General features: G+C 46.4%; 1 protein-coding gene across 1 annotated transcript in view; it reads left to right on the top strand.

Annotated features, from left to right (window-relative positions):
• The window catches only part of LOC101596664 (deoxyribonuclease-2-alpha-like), a 64,196-nt gene that overhangs the window by 44,401 nt on the left and 1,930 nt on the right, over nucleotides 1–17,865 (top strand). The gene's annotated exons all lie outside the window — the stretch shown is intronic.

Raw genomic sequence — 17,865 nt, 5'->3', positions numbered from 1 at the left:
CTGGTGCAACGGTGGCATAACTGTTATGGTGCACCCAACAGCTACCTAACTGGATTTAAAGCCTGTTCTAGAGAAGGGAACACATACTACTTACTGCAAGACAGAGCAAAATCCTATGTCCAAGAAGGTCACAGCCACAATCGGGATGCACCTTTCAAATTGCTTTCTAATCATTTATGTTTATGACCATGGATTTCTGCTGCTGTCAGCTACAGTCAGTCATGGAGGAAAACTTACATTTTTTAGCTGGAGGTGTACTGCAAATCTCATAAATTATCAGACTCCTGAGGATATGTGACAGTTGGTATAGTGAACTAATACTCAACCATAGGTAGAATAATTATACACACACACACACACACACACACACACCTCCAAGGTTCAGAGGACACTGAGGAAGAAGGGAAGAAAGAAGGTAAGAGTGAAAAGAAGGGGTGGCATGTCATGTAGCTAATTTTTTCTGAATTGAACTATTCCCTCAAACAGGGAGGAGAGAGGCTCAGGATGTAAAATGTTCAAGATCCAGAAAATAAATAAAACTAACAAGGTTCATGAAGCTCCTAAAAGTCACAAGGTTCATAGTCCCCTCCTCTGGGTTATACAAGCAATAACTCTGATCCTCCAAGCTGCCTGCAAGTTGTAAAGGCTGCTGTAGGGATGTATCCTTTGTGTTATCACACGGGCTGGTGGACCTTTTTATGATGCCACTGCCATCTGGTTACCCATTTCCTGTAAGCAACCACTCAACTGTGCTAACAGGACTAGAACTGACCCTGCAGAAAATACATGCAATGGGGACAAGGAGGATCCTGAGGTCCTTTCTGAGCAGGGACTGAGGACATGGTGAAGAAAGGCTCTGGGCAGCAAATGAGAACACAGAGGAGACAGGGTGGCCTTTGGAAGGAAAGAGAGAGTATGAAGAGGCCACAGTCCTCAGGCAGCAGCCACCAGAAAAAAATATCCAGGGAAGGAACCCTTCCTCACTCAAGCTGGTGGGATGATCATGCCCTCAGACAAAATACACAGCATGTACCACCACAAAATGACCTGCGTAAGAGTAGAATACAATAAAAGAACAAAATAAAGGTACTGCAGAGTAAACTTGGCAAACTGATAAAAGAAAAAGTAAATTAACCCAGATCACAGCAAACCAAATACATTAGAAGATAGAAAAAATGGCAGAACTGAAATAAGGTATATATGTAGACCAAATTTAGCCACTTCCAGCCCAACTCAGAGCAAGAGACATGAAAAGTCACGTTAGGGGCTACTGCCATAGTTGAATGGAAAATAAAAGGGATTTAACATACATTATTGCTTTCCCAGAATCTGCGGGCCTCAACAGTTTAGCAGGAAAATATCAACTAACAACAAAAAAGGAGCCCAAGCAGCAAAAGTCTGTCAGAGAAGACTTTGACTCCACAGACAGGCCTCTGTTGGAATGTTCCAGACCAGGGTCAGCACCATGGCTCCTAGAGCTTCTCCCACTCCCATTCCCACTGAGCATCTGCCCTGCCCCTCCCCTATGTGTCCACCTCCCTCAGGGAGTGGGTGTCCTCCCACAAGGACCCCTGCAGCCACTCCCGTGTCTTCAACCCTGCCCCACCTCTCCCACTCTCTGGGCAGCCATGGGCCTCTCCAGCGCTACATCTCCCCAGCCCCACTGCTGCCTTGGGGCCTTTAAATGTGGCAGGCCTCCGGCCTGGGGCACTATTCTGCCAGTGGGCTCACGCCTGGTGCCCTCTTCACTCACATCTTTGGGGAACTACTGAGCAGTGGATTTCTGCCACTTGTAGTCAATGTTTACCCACAATCTCATACACCACCAGAGCCATGCTTAATGTTCACCTATAAATCAATCTTTCCCTTCACTCTCGTTCTCTCATTTTCTCTCTTTCGCCCTCTCTCTCTGATATTTCTTCTCTCTACTTCCCTTCATCTCATCTTATCTTTTTCTTTCTTTCTCTCCCTCTTCCTCTATCTTTCTCCTTCACTCTCTCCCCTCTCTCCTTTCTTTTATCATTCTTTCTCTCTCCCTCTTTTTCCCTTTTCCTTCCAGTGTCTTTCTTTTCCTCCTCCTCCTCCTCCTTCTCTTTCTCTCTTTCAGCTGCAGGATGTTCATATTGTCAGGATACAGACTCAAGGAGGAAGCCCCATCTGCCTGCAGACCCTCATGGATGCTGCTTGTCAGCATCAAAACATGAAGGCATCATGGCCCTGGCTGTACAGAATTGCTGCACCCTCCTGTCTGAACCAGCTGCTGGCCTCTTGCATAGGTCTCTGTCTTGATATTACCCTCTGGGCCTCCAGTCACCTCAGTGCTCACCCGCACTATGTGGTCCACACATCCCCCCTTACCATCAGCCATGGAATAATGCAGAGAACTGGGCACACTCGCCTCTTTTCTCCCTCTTTCTTCCAGCACATAACTACCCAGGCCCTGGAATTCACCAGAGTGTCCTCCAGGGTGTGGGTCATGGGAACAAGTGAGAAACAGCAGGCAGGAGGGGTCCCAGGCAGCCACAGGGCTGGGAAACCAGGAGCAGACAGGAGTGGAAGCTGGGAGAAGGGAGACCAGTGTGTGCAGGTGGACGGGGATGGAGTGGGCAAGACGAGGCAGAAAGCAAAGCATTTCTGACAGCAAGACCTCTGTGGGTGCAAGGGAACAGGGTAGAGAAGGTGCACAGGCCTCAGCTCAGAGCTGGCTCGGGGGCAAGGGGGTTGCGAGAGCTCCTGGAGGCATGGGCTGGGGCATCATGCTGCTGATGCCATGCTCTCTGCTGTCAGTCAGCGCCTCTGAGGCTGGCCTTGCTACATGGGATTGTCTTCTTCTTTACGGAAACTCATGTCATTGCTCATTACCTGGGTGACCCTGAATCACACTGCTGCAAGCCATAGAGGGATGCTGAAGGAGATGTTCAACCTCGGTTCCTCCATGAAACCCTCATGCCCTGCATCTGCCCTGGAATAAGCCTGTAGCCCTGGAGGCCTCGCCTAACTGCCCCAGGACTTGGTTTCCTCACATGACTGAACCCACAAAGCAATTCTACGATAGGGTCAAATAACCAGAGAGCTGGCAGGAAGAAGAGCGTCACAGCCAGGCAAGCCTCCTGCATCTCAGGTCCCCCAAAAGGAAGTACTCTGGATGAAACCTGGGGAGACTCACAGGTCGGTAGTGAATCCTGAAAAGCAGCAAGTAGGACCACAGAGGCCGCTCCTCAGCAGATGCTCGTAGAGGCCACGCCTTCACAGATGCTCCCAGGAAAGGGCTCTTGACTCTCTACTGGGCATGGCCACTAGACCCACCTCCTGTTCCTGCATTCCTCAGTACAGAGTGCAACCTTCTGCCTGGAGGGGCAGTGCTGGAAAAGTTCCTTAGGTTGCTGTTTGGAAAGGCCATGTTGTCTGAGCAGATGGAGCTGTGAGCTAGGGGAATAGTGAGTGGGCCCCTCAGGACTTCGCTGACAGGAAGGAACAGTGAGAACAACAGCCTCTCCATGGGGATTGTCCCGCTAACACCTGCACTTCACCTTCTGTTCATACAACAGTCTCTAGATGGGGGTTTTCCTGCTGACACCCACTTCTCGCTCTGTTCATACAACGGTGTCTAGATGGGGATTGTTCTGCTGACACCCACTTCTCGCTCTGTTCATACAACGGTGTCTAGATGGGGATTGTCCCATTGACACCCCTCTTCTCATTCTGTTCATACAACAGTCTCTAGATTGGGAATGTCCTGCTGACACCCCACCTCTTGCTCTGTTCATACAATAGTCTTTAGATGGGAATTGTCCCACTGACACCCCACTTCTCTGTTCATACAACAGTGTCTAGATGGGGATTGTTCTGATGACACCCCCACTTTTCACTCTGTTCTTTAGAGTTTTATTAAGTCTCTCATTTGACATCTGTGTTGGATTCTATAACCATCACTACAGAGAATACAGGTTCTTAGAGAAGGGGCCAATTCCAGAGCTGGAGTCAAGTATGTCTTGTGGTCCAGAGAGCATAGATGTGCTAAGCACCCACAAGATGGGGCACCTAAGGGATCTAGAGCCAGAATGAAGCAATGGAGCAACAAAAATATGTAGAATTTCATTGTTACCAAATAATAATATGTGTTTCTACAGATCCGCACTGATAGCTATCAATGGCTGAATAAATGGATAAATGGAGCAACTAGTGCTGGAGGTGTGAGTCCGTGGTAGAGTCCTGCTGGATAAGTACCAGACCCTGGGCCCTATCCCCAGCCTGGAAAATAAAACAGAAAATATAGAGAAAAGATGCATCTCCCTTATGTAAGGATCCCATGTTATTCATTAGACACTTGGGGCAGGGCAGGGAGTAATGACGCAGAAGGATGCCTGGCACACAGCTCTTAGCCTAGGGACCAAGTTCAGTGCTGGTAGTGGTGAGTCACGCTGCCAGCAGGGGCCCCTGGTATTATAGGATTTGAAGAACACTTTCCCTCTAAGGTTCTCACCCAAACCCCATCCTAGATTAAGCACAAGGACAGACCCACTTAAGGGGTATTCTTTTTTTTTTTTTTTCACAAGACATTTTATTTTATTTATTTATTTATTTTTTAATTTTTATTAACATTTTTCATGATTATAAAATATATCCCATGGTAATTCCCTCCCTCCCCACCCCCACACTTTCCCGTTTGAAATTCCATTCTCCATCATATTACCTCCCCATTACAATCATTGTAATTACATATATACAATATCAACCTATTAAGTATCCTCCTCCCTTCCTTTCTCCACCCTTTATGTCTCCTTTTCAACTTACTGGCCTCTGCTACTAAGTATTTTCATTCTCATGCAGAAGCCCAGTCATCTGTAGCTAGGATCCACATATGAGAGAGAACATGTGGCGCTTGGCTTTCTGGGCCTGGGTTACCTGACTTAGTATAATACTTTCCAGGTCCATCCATTTTTCTGCAAATTTCATAACTTCATTTTTCTTTACCACTGAGTAGAACTCCATTGTATAAATGTACCACATCTTCATTATCCACTCATCTGTTGAGGGACATCTAGGCTGGTTCCATTTCCCAGCTATTATAAATTGAGCAGCAATAAATATGGTTGAGCATGTACTTCTAAGGAAATGAGATGAGTCTTAAGGGGTATTCTTCAACGTGCCTGACCAGGTCTTCCTCCCCACCTCCTACAAATGTCCAGAATCCAAAACCCAGGCAATTCTAAGAAATTGTCAGGGCCAGGGGTCTGAAGAGATGGGAGAAGGCAGAGCACTGTGAAGGCCCAGAGCTACAACAGTTAAGAGTAAAACCCAGAGCCACCAAAACCACCATGGAATGTTACTGATACGAGCATATCTCATCTACCTTGGTTCACTGCTCATGATAACATATGTAAGATCTCAGCAAAGGAGAAATTGACATATACATGGAAACTCTGAATACTTTTTTGTCATATGGGATTTTCATAGATGTCCTTTGTTTTTATAATTTTTTATTGGCATACATTCGTTTTACAGACTGATGGGTTTTATACCACAATATCTTTTTAAGCTTTGCTATAAATTTGCACCTGTTTTAAACAACTGTCTCCTTGCAGACAGAAGGGTTATTTCATCCAGAGCACATGGTCAGCTGCTGAGGCTGTTGTCATCCACAGTGACTACATGGTGATCTGTCCCCTTCTCCCTGACACATGGCCACTTAGCATCCCCTACTGCCCAGTGAGAGAGATGGGTATACACTCTCCAGCCCAGCCCTCATTCTTCCTTCCTTCAGTGTCCCAAGGGGCAGGTCTTCCCAGGAGGTGGAGGCCTGCAGGCTCATTGCAGTGAAGACTGACCACTGCAGGTTCTTGGAGGTTCCCTTGGTCCTGGAGACAGAAGGAAAATCTCAAAGTGTAGCACCCCATAGGGCCACCTCTGCACCCTACAGACTTCCTTGCCCATACACAAGTTGCCAAATTTTTGTTTCTTTTTTGGTTTTTCAAGGTAGGGTTTCACTGTAGTCCAGTCTTACCTGCAATTCACTATGTAATCCCAGAGTGGCCTTGAACTCGTGGCAATCCTCCTACCTCTGCCTCCCGAGTGCTGGAATTAAAGGCATGGGCAACCATGTCCGGCTAAGTCTCCAAACTTTTCAGCAGGAATGAAAGCCTAGACCCCACCCTACTGGAGATGGACAGCCATCTGCAAGCTGGAGAGGAGCTTGGGGAGATCTCAGGTCCTGAATCAGCTCTGCTTGTCCAGAGATCACAACGCAGTGGGCGCATCCAGAATCGCTGGACACAAATACAGGCCAAGAGGAGTGGGGGCCACAGGAAGCACGCAGATAATGTCCTAGGGAAGGACAAATTCATCTGAGCATGACGAGTCTGGAGGTTCTCAGGGACCTCAGGTGGCGGATAGACAAGCTAGCTGCTCCACTAGGGAACCCTGGGCACTCCTTCAGGGAGCTGCATGTGAGCACCCGCTGCTGAGAACAGGGCTGAGAATGCATGGGAACTGCAGCAGAGACAAGTAGTCCTGAGCCTCTCCTAGACACTTCAGTGAAACATTCCTCAAAGAAGAGTCTAGAATGGATGCAAGCTCTTTCAGCAAGCTGTGAAAGAAAGGAGGATGCAGAGTGGAGATGGGGTGCTGGTATCCCACAGATACCACGCAAAGCAGGCAGGACGAAGAGGTAGGGAAGCCTTCTTCCAATCACATTTGAAGTCTTGATCATTACACTGGGCCCAGCATACTAATAACAGACTTTAATTCAGTATCTTTTATAACCTGAAAGTGGCAAGGAGATTCATGGTGCCACCTGGGTTCCCATCCAGGACAGGAAAGAGAGGCAGCCTGAAGAATCAATTTTAAAGGTCAGTTGAAAGGCAAGTGATCCTGCTAAATCACCATACCTTGTTTCTGCCCCTGATGTATATGGAACATGTATGCGCATATGGCTTGTGGGTGTGCAGACCCGGGGGCTCACACACACAGATCATCCAAACAACCCCGAACCCAATGCACAGGCCATGACTAATAACATGGAAATGTGGTGCAGTATTTTGCCCATGGAAGAGTTGAAAAGGCCTCCCGAGTCACTAACTGTCCTTCTGAAATGGAAACACCCCTCCAGGTCAGGATTCTGATCTGTAGATCTATGGTAAGGCCGCTAGACAAATTTCTACTGTCTCCCCATTTTCATGACAATAAACAGCTTCTGAATTGGGTGTTTCTGCCCTCAGCAGTAGGGTGGTTTGGAGGCTTGTGATATCCCCAGCTCAGGTCCAGGCTGCTCCTGAGTGCATCCTGGTTCAGACCCCCCCACGCACATTCATGCAAGGTACAACCCCTAGAAGTTTGCCCTGCACAGACTGCAGTCGGCATTTCCCAGCAGACTCACTGATAGCACCCATCAGACTTTCTGAATTTGGCCTGCATCTTCCCAAGGGAAATAAGACACGAAATGGTGCCGCCTCCTTACAGTCTTCTAATTGTGATCGTTCTATAACGAAACAGCAATGCCTCATTGTGATTACCCAAGGAGGGCTCCTCGGAGAGCTTGGGAAGAGCTGGCTGCCCCTGGCGGGTCATCAGAAGAATGCTGCCCCAGCAGTGACTCTCCTGCATGCCAGGCAGTTACCCATGGTCCTGATTTCCGTCGTGTACGCATGTGTCATGGGATGGTCCAGCACTGGACACTGAGCCTCCTCACAACCCCACAGAACGCATGACCTAATTTAGCTTGCTGACTCATACAAGCACCCCGTCATTTCCACATACCCTGTACACTGGCACAGGACACAGAAAACAAGCTAAAGAGATAGAGAGGGGCCCAGACCTTAGAAGACAGGTGACCCAGGTGCCAGGCAGATACAGACCTGTAAACTTCCAAAGAGCAGGGGAAGGTGATGGGTACACTGTGGAGGGAGAAGTGTGGGGTGAAGGGGCTATGATGGGAGGGGGTGTGGTGAGGAAGACGGTGTGATCAGCAGTATGTGGAGCGAAGGGAGCGTGCTGAGGAGGGTCTAGTGATAAGGGTTGTGGTGGAAAGGATGCTTGAGGAGGGTGTGACTAGGAGCGTGTGGTGAGAAGGGAGAGTGTGGGGAGGGTAAGGGATCTTTGAAGAGCAGAGCTAGTTCTGTGGAGGCAAGCATTCCATTTTGAGCAGGAGGTTGAGCCATGGACTTCCCCATACTGGCATGACCGTGACCTTCCTATGTCAGGACACCCAGAGGCACAGTCCACATGAGGGAGCCTTAGGCGGGGTGAGAATCACATCCAGGCACTGGCAAAACCCTCTACTAGAACACAGAGGCTATTGCATTACGAGGTCCTCCTGTCCAAGACTCAAGGCCCAGCAGGAAATCAAGACCAGCCCCCTGTGGCCAGAAACTCCAAGGTCACTTGAGTTATATGGTCTTGGGTCCTATGAAGTCCTTACTGATTCCCAGGCCTCTGTGGCTTCCAGCACTTAGTCTGTGTCTTGTGGCGTAGAATCTTCTCACTCCCACTCCTGAGAATCTATAAAACTACAGAATTCCTTTTCATTTTTGGAAAATTGAAGCTCCCTGTTCTTTGCTTCAGCGACCCTGCCATGCTCTTCCACAGTACTATAGCCTCCTCAGGTTTTCAACTCTCTCGCGCACTCGTTTCAGGGCTCTGTCTTGTTGCCTGTGGCATGATGCTAATGAGCCTCCTAGTAAAATGCCAATTCTAAAGTTAATTTGCCTCAGTGCCTTTCTTGGACCAGCATGTTCTTGTGCTCTCTCTCTCTCTCTCTTTCTCTTTTTCCATCCCCCTCTCTCTTCAATATCTATCACCCCCAAGAAGGATCTGTGGGATGGGTCACAGATAGAGAGGAGTATGAGGAGAGGTGGAGAGAGGAGACGTTGTTGGATGAAACACAAGTGCTCACAGTCAAGGTCCTGAACCCCAGGCGCGGTAGGCATGATCTTATCTGAAACAAGGTCTTTGAAGAGGTGATATTGGGTATTTCTCTTTTTATTCATTCTTTTATTTATTTAGTTGAGAGTGACAGAGAAAGGGGCAGAGAGAGAGAGAGAAAGAAAGAGAGGGAATGGGTGCTTCAGGGCCTCCAGCCGCTGCAAACGAACTCCAGATGCATGTGCCCCTTGTGTATCTGGCTAACGTGGGTCCTGGAGAATCAAGCCTTGAACCGGGGTCCTTAGGCTTCACAGGCAAATGCTTAACCACTAAGCCATCTCTCCAGCCCAATATTGGGTGTTTCTTGACCCTTCATCCTATATGGCTGACACATTTTTGAAGAGATAGAACTTGGCCAGAGCTGGGCAGGCATATGGAGCAATGCAAACCCAGGGAGAAGATGACATTCAGCAAACCCAGAGGCCCTGAGGCCACCAGGGATAGCCAATGTCCTGGGAAGAACTTCCCCCATCCCTACTGATACCTTGGTCTTGGACTTCAAGTTGCTACAACCTTGAGCAATATATGTCGTTGGACAATCTCCCAGGCTGTAGTACTTCACTGTGACAGCCCAAGCAGTCTGACAGGGACAAAGCCTGTTAGCCAAAGTCAATGGGTATACCAGTGTCCAATAAACGTAACCATTCCCTCCTGGAGAGGGACCCTTAGGGCTCATCAGACTTAGACAGGAAATAAACATCACAAGTCTCAGGAAGCTCCTGAAATTCACAATATTCATAAGGTCCTAACCCTGGGTTATATAAGCCTAAACAATTGCTAGGGCAGGGACTTCCCAGTAAGTCATGAGGTGAGCTCCAGGAATGAAGCTTTCCTGAGTCATCAATGCTGGGGTGAGCTTTTAAGTGACACAGCTGCCTTTGAGCCAAGCATGACCTCTCTTAAAAAATAAGGTGGAAAGCAACTGAAGATGACACCCAACACCGACCTCTGGCCTCCACATGTGTTCATGTGAACATGCACAACATACACACATGCATCCACACACATTCACAAAGACAACCAATTCTTTCATATCTATCTGTCTATCTATCTATCTATCTATCTATCTATTGGTTGTCATTTATTAAAATGAAAAAAACTACTATTTCCATATAATGAGATAAATGTATTTGGTCACTTTTACCAAAAACTAAATCTTCTGAATTAAAAAAAAAGTTTCCCCTCCATTACCTTTCTCCCCTATCACCACCTTTTCCCCTGAACCCCTTCTTCTTTTCATCTAGTCCCTCTTTTGTTTTGAGGTCATTTTTGCCATCTTCCACACTCCATGACCACATACTGAGGAACAACACTATGCAAGTCATGTGCAGGTGACGACAGTCCCTGTGAGCTCGTGAGTGCACCAGCCAGTTTGTGTCTGGAAGACAACGTTCCAAAGCCCTCCTCCTCATCCTTTGGCTCTTACATTATTTCTGTCACCTCTTCTTCAATGGACCCTGAACCTTAGAAGGTGTGATAGAGAACACTAAACTGTCACTTCTTAGCAAGCTGATGAGTCTTGAATCTCCTCAGTGGTCACCATCATCTGAAAAGAAAAGCTTTTGTAAACAAAATTGAGAGCAGCATTAATATATGGTCACAAAAAAGAAACCTAGAAGGCAGTTTTAGAAGGTGGTTAGGCTGAATATTTGATACTTCAGTATACAGAGAATCTCCAACAGTTTTCAGAATTGGTCAATATTTTGATGTTATAATCCTTAATAGTGAGAACACTGCTTCATGTAAACACTGAGGACAAAGTGGTAGACATGTTTAAAGCCATTTAGGAAATCATCAGAAATTCTGTCCAATTCCAAGACTAAATTCTTATAACAATTTTGGTTGTCTGTGTGCACTCTGAGCACATGTGAGTGCACACACACACACACATACACACACACACAGAGAGAGAGAGAGAGAGAGAGAGAGAGAAAGAGAGAGAGACAGAGCATGAGGAACAAGGCAGAACACATGCTGATATGGCAATGTTAGAATTCAGCAGAGCTGCCTGCCTGCCATGATCTCTCTCTCTCTCTCTCTCTCTCTCTCTCTCTCTCTCTCTCTCTCTCTCTCTCTGTGTGTGTGTGTGTGTGTGTGTGAGAGAGAGAGAGAGAGAGAGAGAGAGAGATAGAATTCTAAGCTCAGTGGAGCTGTTGATGGCTTTCAGCAAGAGGATGGCATGGCTGCTGTGAGCTGTGTGAGAATTCAGGCTGCCTTCCTGTAGAGGCTGGATTGTTAGGATCAGAACAGCATCGAGGCGAGACAGTAAAGATGGAGTCAGGAGGAGTAAATGGGTAGAGAGCTCATGAACGGAGGTGCCATGGAGAGACTGTGGGGGGAGGGAAGAAGCAGGAGTAACATGTGCAGTGGTGGAGATAAAACATTCCCAGAGCCAAAGTGGACATCTTGCCACTGACCTTCCAAAGATCTGTTGACTAGCCCAGGATAGAGTTATCAAGGAACACCTAGCCAACAGACATACTTCCATTAATTTTTTTTTAATTTTTATTAACATTTTCCATGATTATAAAATATATCCCATGGTAATTCCCTCCCTCCCCACCCCCACACTTTCCCATTTGAAAACTTCCATTAATTTTTAAAGTCAGTGTAGAAATGGGTGGGTTGTGTTATGGCATTTTCATATATGTGTAGCATTTCACCTTGTTCTTATTCATTATTAACCTTTACCACCCTCCTTCACCCCCACCCCCTACATATAGGGGTCCTTTTTCCCACAAACAGGGCCCTCTCTACTTTCATGCCACAGTAATATCACTGTCCTCTCACACCCGCCCCACTAAGACATCCTCCTTCAGTCCCTTGTTACTTTCATGCCATTTGCTTCAGTGGTTATAGCCACTGGGATGTTGCCAAAGAGACAGTCTTAATGGCATGCAGAGAAAATGAGAATGAAGTCCAAATACAGACATTTTAGTCAATATAACATGTCTGAATTTTAGCCCAGAAACAGTTTTTAACCCATAGACAACAATGATAATACTTCTGACAGACTGAAACAGCTTACAGAAGGTACAATGAAGACACAATGAACAAATGCAAAGCAAAAGAGAGTGGAGTGCCAGGCAAAGCACTTATGTGTCTATCACTGTATGAATTTAACAATAGTCATAACAAGGCTTTGTAAAGTTCATACATACATACATACATTGTGACAGTTACTTTCTCATTGCTGAAACAAAGCACTCCACCACAAACAGTTTATGGAAGGAAAGGATTTATTTCCAGCTTACTGTTTTGAGAGGAAGTTTCATCATGGTGAGTAGAGTATGGTAGGAGCAGACAGCTGAGCATCACGCTTTCACATCAGCAATGAGGAAGTAGCAAGAGGGAGCTGAGTGTGGCAAGCAGGGCTGGGATGTAATCCCTGAAAGCTGCTCCCTATGACACATCTCTTCCAGCAAGGCTCCACCTCCCTAAGGCCCCAGAGTCTTCCCAAGCAGCACCACTAACTGGGGATAAAATAGTTGAACACAGGAGGAATGGGGGACTTTTACATTCAAATGACCACAATATTTTACATATATACTTGAAATGCATGTTAGTAATCATACCTAAGGCAGGCATGGTGCTCACAAAGAAATAGTTTTAGAGTTATAAGTACATTGAGTCAGTATAAGAGATCGTTTTATTGGGCTATAAAGATCCAAGACACATTTTATAATCTCTAAGGATGTCACCACAAGAATTGCTACAGAATGTGTCATTATCAAGATAAGAGAAGAACATTAACAGCCTTAAATGCATATGTCAGAAGAATAAATAGGACTGATGATCTAACCAGACACCTCAACAGTCTTCCAAAAGAGAAGCAAGTCTGTCAGAGCAGACAGAAGCCAGCGAACATAGGAGGTAACACAAGGAAACAGAATAAAACTGAAGGGTCAATGGCAAAGCAGAGAGGTTTCCAGAAACATCACAATGTTAAACTGAGCAAGACTCTTCAAATGAGAATCACCACTGCCAGAATAATAAAAGGAAATTTATTACAGATCCAGCAACTATTAAAAGGAAAAGGATATCATGTGCCTTTGGTGACAATAAATTAGACAATTCCCGTGAAACAGGAAAACTTCTTTAAAATATGTCTTCTAAACATGTTCAAGAACAGATTTTAGAAAACCTTAGTGTCAAATTTATCAAAACAAAGTTTACCTGTTACATAGCAACCCCACATGTCTACCTCTATGAGCTAAACAGAAACCATCATGCACAAAGCAATTCACCAGAGAATTCTTCCAGATACTGAGGAGAAAAGGAGAACCCTTGTTGCACATCTTCGAAGGAAGACAGAGAGAAAAGCCCCCTGTCATATCTTCCCAGACATATACTATTTTTGCACCAAGCCTGAAAAAGGTATTAGAAGAAAAAGGGAACCCTATATTTCAACAGAGTTATAAAGACAATACACAAATTACAAATAGAAAGTTGGGAGTGAATAGCAAGGCTAGTGTGTTAGTCATGTGGTGTATGTTCCAGGAATGCAAAGCTAAGAAATATGTTGAAATAAGCAATGTGCCAATACAATTAAAGGAGTAAGTGGGAAACTATAAAACCACTTTAGATTGCACAACACATACACTTAGCTCACCTTGTCAGCAAACAAGGGCTGGTGTTACCACAGTATGTTCACAAACCAGTCTACAAGATGCCTATGGTATACCTCCTATTGAATGGTACTTACTGAAAGCTTGGCTTCTATTCAGCTTGGAGCTGAAGGCGTTCATCAGTAAAGGAGACAGGAGAAAGAAATTAAAGAGGTAACACACTGAAAACCCAAATGTCCATAGGAAAAAGTAAAATGAATCCACAGCCTGGATATTGTCATTTAACGCATGGCATAAAAAGAAAAGCACGTGCTAGGCAGATGGTTCAGCTTGCCTCACAAGCATGAGGACCTAGTTCAGATGCCCAATTCCACATAAAAGTCAAGATGACAGGATACACACCTATGATCTCAGCACTGGAGAGGGAGAGACAGAGGATCCAGTCTGTATCCCCAAAATAAGGTGGACATCAGTTAAAGAAGATACTCAACATTAGTCTCTGACCTCCACAGGCACACACACCTGCACGCACCTGCACCCACACACATGTGATGACAGGCACAAACAAACACGCACATTCCAACAAACCAAAACACCACCAGCAAGTAGTCCCTCTTCCAAAGATAGATTAACAGAAATGAACTTCTGGAAAGGTTCTATGCAACTGCACCACAAGCCAACTCCCCAGAAATGAATCTAGGCAAAGCTGAAAAAGGCCTTGGCATGGAATTTAGCCAGTGTTACTCAGAGAAAATAAAGACAACTTCTATTAATGGAAAAATATCCTCCCTCCAGCACTGGCTGACTCACTGGAAAATGTCATTTTCCCCCAGACTGATGTATACATTGAATGAAATCCCACAATGAGTCACTATAGATTTTTCTATGGAAATTGACAAGATTCTTCTAAAGGGTATGTGAAAATACAAAAGACCAAAAATAGCCACGGAATTCTCAAAGAGAGCGAGCAAAACTGAAAACCTTACCCGACAGATGTCAAGGCATATTACAAAGCCAGAGTGAGAAGACATCTGTGTGGATTCAGATGGGAACAAAGAAGCAGATAGAGATCCACAGCTATTGGAGATAGGACAGGGCCACATGGAGCAGGGAGGATGCTGGGTAAACCAGGGCCATAAAGACCACACTGAGCAGGGAGGATCCTGGGTAAACCAGAGTTCATAAGAACCACACCGAGCAAAGAGGATGCTGGGTAAACCAGGGTCCATAAAGACCACACAGAGAAGACAGGATGTTGGGTAAACCAGGGTTCATGGAAACCATAAAGAGCATAAAGGATGCTGGGAAAACCAGGGTCCATAAAGACCACACAGAGCAGGGAGAATACTGGGTAAATCAGGGTCCATAAAGACCACACTGAGCAGGGAGGATGCTGGGTAAACCAGGGTTCATAGAAACCACATGGAGCAGGGAGAATGCTGAGTAAGTCAGGGTCCATAAAGACCACACAGATTAGGGAGGATGCTGGATAAATCGGGGTCCATAAAGACTACACTGAGCAGGGAAGATGGGGGGTAAACCAGGGTCCATAAAGACCACACAGAGAAGAGAGGATGCTGGGTAAACCAGCTCTGTAAGTCACCCTTACCCTGCTCTGTACATCACCCTCATCCTGACCTGTAAGTCACCCTCACCCTGACCTGTAAGTCACCCTCACCCTGACCTGTAAGTCACCCTCATCCTGACCTATAAGTCACCCTCACCCTGACCTGTAAGTCACCCTCACCCTGACCTCTAAGTCACCCTCACCCTGACCTGTACATCACCTTCACCCTACTCTGTAAGTCACCCTCACCCTAACCTGTAAGTCACCCTCACCCTAACCTGTAAGTCACCCTAACCCTGACCTGTAGGTCACCCTCACCCTGACCTGTAAGTCACCCTCACCCTGACCTGTACCTCACCCTGACCTGTACCTCACCCTCACCCTGACTTGTATGTCACCCTCACCCTGACCTCTAAGTCACCCTCACCCTGACTTGTAAGTCACCCTCACCCTGACCTGTAAGTCACCCTCACCCTGCTCTGCACATCACCCTCACCCTGACCTGTACATCACCTTCACCCTACTCTGTAAGTCACCCTCACCCTGACCTGTATGTCACCCTCACCCTGACCTGTATGTCACCCTCACCCTGACCTGTATGTCACCCTCACCCTGATCTTTAAGTCACCTTCAGCCTGACCTGTACATCACCCTCACTCTGACCTATATGTCACCCTCACCCTGACCTGTACCTCACCCTGACCTGTAAGTCACCCTCACCCTGACCTGTATATCACCTTCACCCTACTCTGTAAGTCACCCTCACCCTGATCTGAAGTCACTCTCACCCTGCTTTGTAAGCTACCCTCTCTCTGCACTGTAGGTTACCCTCACCTGGCTCTGTAAATTACTTCTCATACCACCCATGCCCCTATAAATAACCTCAATCAATTCATGGCTCACCCAGCTACAGCTGGGTGGAATCCTGTGTCCTATCTGGAGTTGAGTAGATATTTGTTCATGTCTCCCCAGTAGAAGCCAGACAACATCCAGCTAATATTTCCAGATGCATAACAGATATTTGAAGCTAAAAAAAGAAACAAGAATGGGGTGGGGGGGGGGTCTAAAAGAAAATACAAAATGATGTTTGCCTGAATTGGGGCAGGCAAACATTCCTTAAATCTGATTTTAAAAATAGGCATACCATGCCTAGAGTGTGTCACCCCAATGCCCAGAGAACAATGGAAATGTCAGTAGCCAAACAACACCAACAGTGATTAGCCCTGAGAGGGAACAGGGCAATGAGATCCTTCACAATGGATAAGCTATGAGGAGAAACAGACACTAAGAGGCTTAGATGTTATAATAGCAACGGAGCCTTCTGAAGAAACTTAATGTGATCAACTGGACTCCCCAGCCCAAGGGCACCTTCTTGCCCTTGAAATCACCACCTGGACTGAGCACCCAGTTTGAGGTCCTCCTCTGCAGGAGGTCATAGTGGCCAAGACAACCTACCCTCCTGCCCATCACAACTGCAAAAAGGCTGCAGCTGAAGCCAGGCATGGTGGCACACACCTTTAATCCCAGCACTTGGGAGGAAGAGGTAAGAGGATTGCCATGAGTTTGAGGCCACCCTGAGACTCCATAGTGAATTCCAGGTCAGCCTGGGCTAGAGTGGGACCCTACCTCAAAACACCAAAAAAAAAAAAAAAAAAGGCTGCAGCTGCATGGTGAAAAGCTGAGCAGAACCTGTGAACCTGGAAAAACAAACATGGTGACTGACACTGTAAGCTGTGGACCTGGCTTTCTGTCCTCAGGCCAGTTTCTGCTGATGTGACCTTGGGGTCTGCTCACCCTAAGCCCAGCCTGGCTGAAATGAGGAGGTAGAGGCTCTAAAACATGTGGGCAGTGGGTTCTCACTTGAGGACTGGGCATAGTTGGAGGCATGGGAAGCTGCAGCAATGCTGGGGGATGCTGGGATGGGAGGTGACTGAAGATTCCAGAGAATGGAAGCTAGAGGGCTAGGCCAGCACAGAACCAGGCCAACCGCAGCAATCTGCTGAAAACCAGGAAAACCTCAGCAAAACACAAGACCGGCCCTTCCTGTGAGTCACACAGAGGACTAAGGACAACATGAGAGTTAACCTTCTGTTAGGAAAGTCAAAGACAGAGTGAAGAGAAACTGCCTAGGGGAACCAAGGAGACTAATGGGAGGGGTGGAGCAGTGAGCCTGGGAGGGACACAGATGAAGAACATTATACACTTGTATGACAATGTCCTCATGAAACCCTCTCTATGTACTATGAATATATGCTATTCAATACTAATCAGGACCGGGGGAGATGCCTCTGTAGGTCAAGAACTTTCTGTGCACACATGGGACTAGAGTTCAGATCCCCAGCATCCACATAAATGCTGGGCATGTGTGGAAGCTCTCCTATAACCCCAAAGCTAAAAAGGTGGGGACTAGGGATCCTTCAGTGATGGCTAGAGTAGCTGAGTCAGCAAACTCTTGGTCTGGGTGAGAGATCCTGACTCAGTAAAACACAATGAAAAGTGACTGAGGAAGATACCTAATATCAACATCTGGCTTCCACATGCATGAACACACATAATTAATGACAATTGTTAAATATTGCTGCATCTAATGAAGGTCAAACTTAAGTTCAATGCACACCAATGGGTATCTTCAAAGTGCTGCAGGGAGAAGAGAAATTCTTAATGACAATCATGTCTCCAGGAAAGCACACTTTAAATGAGTGGGAAATAAGATGAATATGGAGAAAAGAAAGCGAAAGAACCCATCTATCACTCACCGAGGTCGATAAAGGAAGCCCACAAGTTGATCCAGAGAGAAACTGCTAGCAGGAG

Source organism: Jaculus jaculus, chromosome 6 (assembly GCF_020740685.1).
Source record: "Jaculus jaculus isolate mJacJac1 chromosome 6, mJacJac1.mat.Y.cur, whole genome shotgun sequence".
In the NCBI taxonomy this organism is placed as follows: domain Eukaryota; kingdom Metazoa; phylum Chordata; class Mammalia; order Rodentia; family Dipodidae; genus Jaculus; species Jaculus jaculus.
This window is presented reverse-complemented; position numbering and strand designations above follow the sequence as displayed.